This window comes from Sphaeramia orbicularis, chromosome 16, assembly GCF_902148855.1.
Source record: "Sphaeramia orbicularis chromosome 16, fSphaOr1.1, whole genome shotgun sequence".
Taxonomy (NCBI): domain Eukaryota; kingdom Metazoa; phylum Chordata; class Actinopteri; order Kurtiformes; family Apogonidae; genus Sphaeramia; species Sphaeramia orbicularis.
The window spans coordinates 7,294,846-7,304,916 of NC_043972.1; positions in this window are offsets into that span (position 1 = coordinate 7,294,846).

The window sequence follows — 10,071 nt, forward strand, 5'->3', positions numbered from 1 at the left end:
AAATACGCAAATTTGAACTAAATCAAAAAACTTAATTTATCACAGTACCTCCCTCTGCTCAGTGTCACTATATCCTCCAAATTGTCACTGTTAAATTGTAGTCTTTTGGCATTTTACATAATTACAAAGGCTGATAATGAGATTGTATGAAGGGAAAAATTGGAGAACAAAGTTATAGTGTTTGAAGAAAAAATCATACTGTTACAGCAAAAAGAAAAAGGTTATGAGAAACATTTAAATTCAGAAAGTGTAGGGTTTTAGTCACTCATTCAAAGATAATGTGATGGACTGAAAGACTTTACTACTGTAACTGTTTATATTTTGTTTAATGAAGATTTCTTCATTAAGAGGTAGAAAAGCAATGAAAACAAATAAAGAAACAGCCGGTAACACTGGTATCAGCCAAAATGTCATTTTAAATATGCGTATCTGCCCATAATTTTGCTTCCATAATGCCAAGTGTAAAGTTCTGAGTGTCCTCCACATTGTGACTGTTAAATTGTAGTCTTTTGGCATTTTATGTAATTACAAAGGTGATAATGAGATTGTATGACAGGAAAAATTGGAGAACAAAGTTGTAGTGTTTGAAGAAAAAAATCATACTGTTACAGCAATAAGAAAAAGGTTATGAGAATAAACATTTAATATTTAAAAAGTGTAGGGTTTTATTTTTAGTCACTCGTTCAAAGATAATGTGATGGACTGAAAGACTTTACAACTTTAAAACTTTAACTTTTTATATTTTGTTTAATGAAGATTTCTTCATTAAGAGGTTAAAAAACAATTAAAACAAATTAAAGAAACAGCTGGTAATATTGGTATCAGCCAAAATGTCATTTTAAATATGGGTATCTGCCCATAATTTTGCAATATGTGCTTCCATAATGCCAAGTGTAATGTTCTGAGTGTTAGTTTAATTCTATAAGCACATGAAAAATACCAAATGAAAAAAATAAATGGATGGATGGATGAATAGATTTATATAGATATATAAATATAGATTTTATGTAAACCCCTAATAATGAATAAAGATAGGAAATAAGCATTACCCATGAACTGTATATTGTTTTTACCTAATAAATACATGAACCCATAAAGAACTATTGCGACTTTTGTGGCAATTCGCAAAAAAAAAATTCTCTATATTTGCCCTTAAATGATTTATCACCATTTATTGTAATATTATCCTCTTTATTTTGCATTTCTCCAGTAAAAATCAGGTATTTTTCTATATTTAATTTACTGACCATGTAGATGTTCATAAAATCTGAGTAAATTCAAAGGTTATTATATCAATCAAAACAGATAAATGGAAGATTAAGTAACTTTTTCAGCAAAATATATCATTAGCTGAATATAAGCCAATTGCGTCTATCCGCTGTCATTGATCCAGCTCCATGGGTTTTTACTGGTGAAACAATGTTGTAGAAGATGACGGTGTTTCCACGGTAACTACAGAGCCTCTGAATGTCTAAATGGGTCATATCTGATGACCATGAAAAGATGACAAACTAGGGCTGCACGATTAATTGATTTTAAATCGAAATCAGATTTTTTAAGTAGGACAATTTTTAAAAAAGGGAAATTGTCAAATCGATTTCATCTCTCTCATGCCTCCCTGTGGGTCCAGATACCCCTAAAAGGAAAAAAAAATATATATATAATTGAATTATTTCCCTTACTTGCAAAATGTTTAATTCACAAATGTAAGTTCTGTAACACAAAACCAAATAGTATTTATTTTTTGAAAGATTTTGAACTTTATTTAAAGCTGTTAGATAAATCTGGAAACAAAAAGGCTCTAAAAACCATCAGTATTTGCTCTGATTTGGACATTGTATTGTAGTGTATTCCCCCTGGCAAACTTGTTCTGTTATTTTCTTGTTGTATACGTTGTTTGTATACTCTACTTCATTCAATAAAGATTGAATGAAGAAAAAATAAAACTTCTGAGGGCCCATCCCGTGATACCATCACAGATTTGAGGAAGGGAACGGTGCTTTGCATTGTGGGCTGCTCACGAAAACGACATGCTGACTTCTGTTGTCTTTTGTAGTTTTACCCAAAAAAAAATCGAAAATCGAGTTTTTCAAGGAAAAAAATCGGGATTTTATTTTTTGCCAAAATCGTGCAGCCCTATGACAAACTGTATTTTAAACCAATTATTTACATGTATTGATAGGATTAGTGGATCAACAGCTATTCAACATTTTAGATCAGTCCATAGTTCTGGCCGATCATGGATGTTTGGGTCTTTATGGGTTAAAACTGAATTAATAAATGAGTATTTTCAGAATACTGCATGTGATTCACTTGTTGCTCAGGCTTCACACTTGACCAAAAAAAAGAGTCACGTCTGAATCTCCTTCAGAGTCCTGTATAATCTACATTCTGTTTACACACACTCCATTATCTGCTCATAATCCATCCGACCAAACAAAGATGGTCCTAAAAGACTATAAGATAAGACTTGCAGCTTCTTCAGAGCATTAGCCGCTGATGGAGACGGTGAATATGTGCTCGCAGTAGTTGTGCAATCGTTATTCAGGGCACCGCTTTTTCTCTCCACAATCTCTCATTCCACTCCTGAATCAAGTTGTGTTTGCTGAATGAATTCGAGCAGACAGAAATGAAGCTGCAGCGCGGAAAGCCAAAGAGAAATGTTGAGAAAGTACAGATGGGGGTGACTGTCTGCAAACTGAGGTGGCCTAAGTGAAACTAGTTAGAACGATTGATGCACTGGGTTCAGACGACGCATAGTACATATAGACGTCACCCTGCAGAGGACGGAAAATCCATCAGTCTACGTGAGGACAAACTGTGACCCCAATTCCAGGAAGGTTGGGGTGTTGTGCTAAATAAAATATAAATAAATAGAAATAGAAATAGAAGGACCAATATGCCTGTATCTCAGCAGCATGTTCCAAGAATCAATAACAAGTTGAATTTGTGAGGTTGTCAGGTTCTGTCTCTGTTAGAGTCCTGTGGTCCTGATGCAGGAGATCAATCTGCCAATAGAAGTGGGCGGTACTTTCACTGGAGGAGAACTCGACTAATTCAAAGTCCATATGTGACTTCTATCAGTGATCAATAGTAACTGTATTGATATCTCTAACCATTTACATGTTATAAACCATCAAAATATAGACCATTATAAGTAAAGGCACATTTTTAATATTTGAAAAATGCATCAAAAATTCACAAATCAGAATTTCTCAAAACTATGAACAACAATCTTAGACACTGTCCCAAGGAAGTTGCATATAACATGTAACGGAGACAGCATCTTCACAATAGATCATCAGCCAGTGAGATAAAAATGACATACAATGATTTTTCCTTTTTGACTTGTATTCAGTATATATATATATATATATATATATCCTCTTGAGACCCATGTTTGTCCTCTGTAGGGGACAGGAGTTTCACAGCTTTACTTAAAAAAATGCTGTCCACTGCAAAGGACATTCCATTAAAAAGATAAAAAATGTATCTAAAAAAACTGCTGCATCATGCTGTTTCCAATCAAGACAATTATTTAAAGCAAAAAAGCAAAAACTTTTACATTCCTGGGTCTCATAAATAAATAAATAAATTAATTAATTAATTAATTCAGTATTATCAAAGTTTATCAGTTTAAACATTAAATATCTTGGATTAGATATCCTCCTGAGACCCAATAAGTAATTTTTTTTTAATTTTTAAAAAATTTTTAAATAAATGTCTTGTTTGGAAATGTGTGTCCATTACCATCTGGTATTGTTCTTACCATTGCTAGTATGTGCTGCCCTTTACCATTAATGCTATTGTAGTTTTTTTTTTTTTTCCTTACCATTGTTGGTATGTAATTATTGCTGTTCTTTACCACTTGTGTACTGCAGTTTTTTGTTTTTACCATTGTTGGTATGTAATTATTATCATGTAAATTGACGGTTAACTGTTACCTGTGGTAACACCACCAGGAATCTACTTTGTTTCTATTTTTTTTTTTACACACATTTTGGTTATATAATGTAAATACTGTCAAATGAGTTCATTCTAATTTGGTTTAGGCCTATTTTGTTAATTGCTCTGGCTTGAAGTCAAAGGACAGGAGTGAGTATTTAAAATGTAATTATATTAAGTTATTGATGATGAGAATGGAGGTGGGATTAAATAAGTTTTTCTTTTTCCCACTCCTTTTCGATTATAAATGAATTTTTTTTTGGGGGGGGGGGGATTTTGAATTTGCATGTATTCTGTAAATGCTCGAAATAAACAAACAAATGAAATGAATGAAATGACATAATGTAACAGGGTTTTTTTTTTTCCTATGGACTGTCCTTTGCGGTGGACAGTGTTTTGTTTTTTTCTTTTCCCTCAAGTAAAGTTGTTGTAATTTTTTTATTAACTACTTGTTTTTGTAATTGTTTAACCTTGTTTTACTTTTAGCCTCCTCACCCCTTCCCCTCAAGGAGCCATTGCTCTTTGATCAGGCTGCATTTGTAAATAAGAATCTGTTCTTAATTGCTTGCCTGGGTAGTTAAAGGTTAAATTAAAAAAAATAAATAAAAAGAATGAAACACTCATCCCCTACAGAGGATAAAAATGCATTGCTGGGTCTCAGGCGGATAAAGGTCATAAAGGGTTTGAAAATCACTATATTCTGTTTTTATTTACATTTCACGCTCCATCCAAACTTCACTGAAACTGGGGTTATATAATTAAACAATTTCATCTAGCAGGACTTGAACAATTAAACTGCTGCCATTTCATATATTCATAATGTAAAATGCTATATCTATAACAAATATCTCAGGCTTTTCTAAATTCATTTGGTTATGGGCAAAAAGGCCAGTGACATCCTTTAAATAAGCCTTCTATTAAGTATACGGTATTTCCAGAGACACAGGGATGGTTGTGAGAGACATTTAAAGGTCAGCTTGACCTTTTTTCCTCCCTCAATTTTACTTTTGTGCTCCTTCCTTGGTCTCTATCCATTAGAGTCGTGTGTTGTTACATCACAGGTCCTTGAGCAGCTGAATACTGTCGGACTCCGAAGCACAGCCACGGGCCGCTCTCATTAAAGACCAGCAATTCATTTCATTTTTCTGCCACGGTCATTTGTTTCAATTACTCGGTGCCTCTCGGTGCCTGCATGCAGCACTTTGTAATACAGATAAGATGGTCAGTAAAAGTACAATTCAAGTGCATTTGAGATTTTCATTTTCTGGGCAAAGTTAGAGGAAATGGAATTTGAATTAATGACTTGTGTAACCCTCCTGTCTCTCCTCAGCTTATAGAGATCATCCTCTTCTGCATCCTGCTCTATCTGTACAAGAGGAGGAACGTGAAGCACATCGTCATTGTCATGCTGCTGGTGGCTCTGCTAGGTACGAACAAGTATCTGATTGAGGACAGAGGTTATGAATTACAATTTTAGGCAATCAGAGGTTGCTTTGTTGCCTGGCTACAGAAAAACGCCGGTGCTGTTCTCATCTCTAAGAGCCTGATGTTGTTGCAGAGAAAAGATAAGAGCACAGTGGCAGGAAATCGTTTACCTTAACTCCCAGAAAAACAATACACAAGCCCTAAAAAATCAGGAAGTTCTTTATCGCTACTTCAAGTTTTGTTGGGGATGCTGAAGCTAATCTGTTGCGTCTGTGTTTGTGCAGCGTCTCTGACAGTCATCTCGGTCAAAGCGGTGTCAGGGATGATCACAGAGACCATAAAGGGCCAGCTGCAGTTCATCTACCCCATCTTTATGTCATGCTCGTGGTCATGATCGTCTCCTGCGCCTTCCAGATCAAGTTAGTCAAGGTTTTTTATCTCTCTGTCTGATCCTAGATGCAACTCTTGCTTTCCTGTACCTGAAAAACTGAGGGGTTTCAGTAACCGTGATCATTGTCATCTTTCTTAACAGATTTCTGAATGAGGCGATGAAAATGTTTGATGCGACAGAAGTGGTGCCCATCAACTTTGTGTTTTTCACAGCAAGTGCCATCATTGCTGGTATGTCAAACACTTAACCCTCCTTCAAAAGTTGCTAATTTTTGCATGATTTTTAAAATTCTAACCCACCCACTAACCCACTGAAATCAGGACATTGGAAACAATAGAAAATTTCAACACTAGCACCCTTCCCCTAAGCGAGTACAAAATTCATATTTTCAAACATTTGACCGAGCACAAAAAATAATCAGTGTTGCTGTTAATCATTGACATATGCCAGGCTGAAAAAAATCTAACAAGTGGTGCCAGGTGCAACAAACCCCCCCCTTACACGTATTTCACCCATTATAAGTAAATGGGAATATTTCTAAAAATCACACAAAATTTGAACTTTGACCTACTTTTCCCAAATGTCATTACATCTATTCAGGGTGACTGGCAATCTATAAACCCAGTTTGGTATGAATTTAACCAATAGTTTTGCTGTTAGAGCGTTAACAGACATGTGTGCCACGCACAACAAACCCCGCCCCTTGCATGTATTGTATCTTATTTTGGCATCGATCCAGCTGATGTCATCATGTCTATGCATGTACTGATGTCAGCATATCAACTGCCTCTATACATATGTGTCAAGTCTGAAGTGAATTGAAACAAAATTGTTTTTATAGACATGTAAAATTTCACCCATTATAAGTAAATGGGGGAGATTAAAAAATTCTTAAAAATGTAAACTTTGACCTACTTTTCCCAAAATGTAATGAGATCTATGAACCCAATTTGGTATAAATTAAACCAATACTTTTGCTGCTAGAGTGTTAAACAAACAAACCAAACCAAACTTAAACCAGTACTCCTTGGGGCCGGGGGGGCAGGATAAAAAATTGTACTCCTGTTTTTTATGGACTGGCTTGAAAAAGGTTGGTTTTTTTGTACTAAAAAATGTTTATTTACATTACAAACATATTATTTAAGTGTTAAAAATACCAAAGAACATTTGACCTAGCACAAAAAATAATAATGCATGAGCCATCCAGTTTTTCTGTAATATATTGAAAAAAAAAGTTTGTGTTTTTTGCATTAAAAATATGGTTTATTTACAGTAGAAACATGGTATTTAAAGGTTTTTAAAAAAAAAAAAAAAAAAAGGTTTGGGATTTTTGTTTATGGCTCAAGCTGATGAAATACAAATTTTTTTTTAAAAAAGTTAAAAACATGTATGAAAAACCTTTTGACATTACTATAGCGCTGTGCAGATTATGTGGTTTGGAAGGTCCTTTATCGGATATCGGAGGTTTAATGATACTATTGCTTTATCAACTGGATTTAGTTTTGATAATTGTTGATAAGGAAAATCATACATGAACTTAATCTATAAACTGAAGAAAGTACAAAAACTGTTAAATATTTTCACTTATCAGTTTAACTTGTACTTTCTGAATATGGATAAATTAAATTTTATCACTTTCTACATTTTGAAAAAATAGGACAGAGGCCTATTTTTCTACATGATTCCACTGAATAGTATTATCTGCTTTTGCACCTGTATTTTAGATCGACTCAAACCTATATGCACCATCACAATACTCCAAATACAAGCCACTTGAACACCTAATGTGTATTAACTCTACAAATACACAAGCCTACTGCTAAAACTATATGTTTTTGCTTATGATTTAGTTCTTTAGGAGGCACACATAGGATTAGATGTGACAAGGAAGCAAGAAAACTACCGACACACAGAAAATGATGCTACTTTTTCATTTAATTTAACACCTTTTTATTCGTGAGCATTGTGTTAGATATTTCAGCCACAGCAAAGAGTCTGTGCAGCAGGAGTGGAAACTGTAATTCAATACTCCATTCATGACATAATAGTGGAACATGATGCATGCTCCTATCCTGTCAATAGTTGTGGTGTTTGATCAGTTGTGCATCTAAAAAAATAACTTGAAGTGATATTTTTGACAGTTGGAAGAAAAAGAAAGTGCACTTTTGAATTCTGTGGTTTTACAGATCAGAAAATGTTCTAAAATTATGTAACTATAACGTCATATGTAAACAACAAACAGATTAATCATGTGATTTATTTAACAAAAATGTAAAAGCAGCACATCCCATGGTTCAACAAATTGTACAACCACCTTTAGGAGAAAAACCTGAAGTAATCACTGTCTGTTTGACTTTATCAGTCTCTCATATCATTGTGGATTAATATTTTCCTGCTCTTCTTTACATTGTTTCTTAAATTCCCACCCATGTTAAGGTCTGGACTTTGACTGGGCCACTTTTTCAGTCTTTCTGCTGTAGAATTTCTGGTTTGATTGGAATCATTGTCTTGTTACATGACCTAGTTTTAGCTGTCAGACAGATGGACTCGCATTAGTCTGTGAAATACTCTGGACTGCAGCGGAGTTCATGGTCGATGCAGGGACTGTAATGTAACCAGGTCCTGGAGCTGCAAATCGAGGCCATACCAGCCGTCCACCACCGTGTGTCACAGTTGGTATGAGGGGATTGTCCTGATGGTCGTGTTTGGTTTTTGCCAAATATAGAGCTGTGTATTCTGGCTGAACAACACTTTAGTCTCATCTGTCAAACACTTTCCTACAAATCTGGGGTTTGATCAGATGGGACTTTGCTGCTATATTCTTTTAACCCATAAAGACCCAGTGCTACTTTTGTGGCAGTTCCCAAATACGTTTTTTTCTCTATATACAATGTGATATCATGAATTGTGTATAGGCAACACGCTACTTTTAATTGATGTTATCTGAACGCATTATAACCTTTCAGCATGTATATTTATGCCGCATAAAATAACACGCCATTAGCGCAATCAGCAGCTAGCGCGATTAATTGGTGATTTAACACCATTTATTATGAAATAATCCTCCATATTTTGCATTTTTCCAGTGAAAATCCAGTATTTTCCAATATTTAATACACTGATCATATAGATTTTCATAAAAAAAACTCAGATCAAAGTTAAGGGTTATTATTATAATAATAATTTAAAAAATTGCATTTATAAAGCACTTATCATTCGGCAGAATCTCAAAGCGCTACAGAGAGAAGACAGTCCAATAAAAAATAAAATACTATACCGAGAATAAAATACTAAGCAAATAAAACAAAGCATCATGGTGGGTCATAAAAAGCCTGTCTAAACAAGAATGTGCTAAGTATTAAGTAACAGAGAAAACTGAAGAAAAAGTAACTTTTTCAGTAAAAATCTATCATTAACTGAACATAAACCCAGTGTGTCCATCCACTGTCATTGATCCAACTCCATAGTTGTTACTGGTGAATCAATGTTGTAGAAGATGAGGGTGTTTCCATGGTAACTACAGAGCCTCTGAACGTCCAAATGGATGTTCATATCTGATGACCATGAAAAGATGATAAACTGTATTTTACACCAATTATTTACATGTATTGATAGGATTAGTGGATCAAGGGGTATTAAACAGTTTAGATCAGAGGATGGTTTTGGTCGGTGGTGGATTTTGGGTCTATAAAAAGTAGAGAGAAGAGGGTTTGTCCTGTAACTTCTCAGGTGGTTCTTGCAGTTTTTCTGATCGTTGCCTGGTCTGACCTTGAATTTTCGCTTCAATCGGCAACTGTCATTAATAATTACCTCTTGTAAATAATCCATCCTCACAGCAGAATGATGCACTTCAGATTGTTGGTTGTGACCTTAGAACTCTCCCCAAATTTATCTGCAGAAATAATTTCTTCTCTAAGCTCATTTCTGATGTCTTTCCTCCTCGGTGTTGAGTTAACACACACACCTGACAGCTCCAGGCCAGGAAACTTTTGCTGTTATAGAGGTGATCACACTTAGCGATGGTCAATAAATTCAGGGTAACATTAAGGAACATCTGTCTGCTGCTTAGTGTCTTAATTCCTGTGGAAGCAGTGAGGTTTTTCACACATTACTTCTCGAATTTGGCTTCATTTTTGTTAAATAAATAATAGCCTGATGGAATCTGCTGTGTTTACACTTGAGGTTAGACCAGATGATTTTTTTTATGACCTGATACATGAAACCATAGAATTTAGATGATGTAGTGTCATTTTCTCACGATTGAACATCTTCTGTCAGAGCATTTGCCATTTTTCTTGAAGATAAATTGT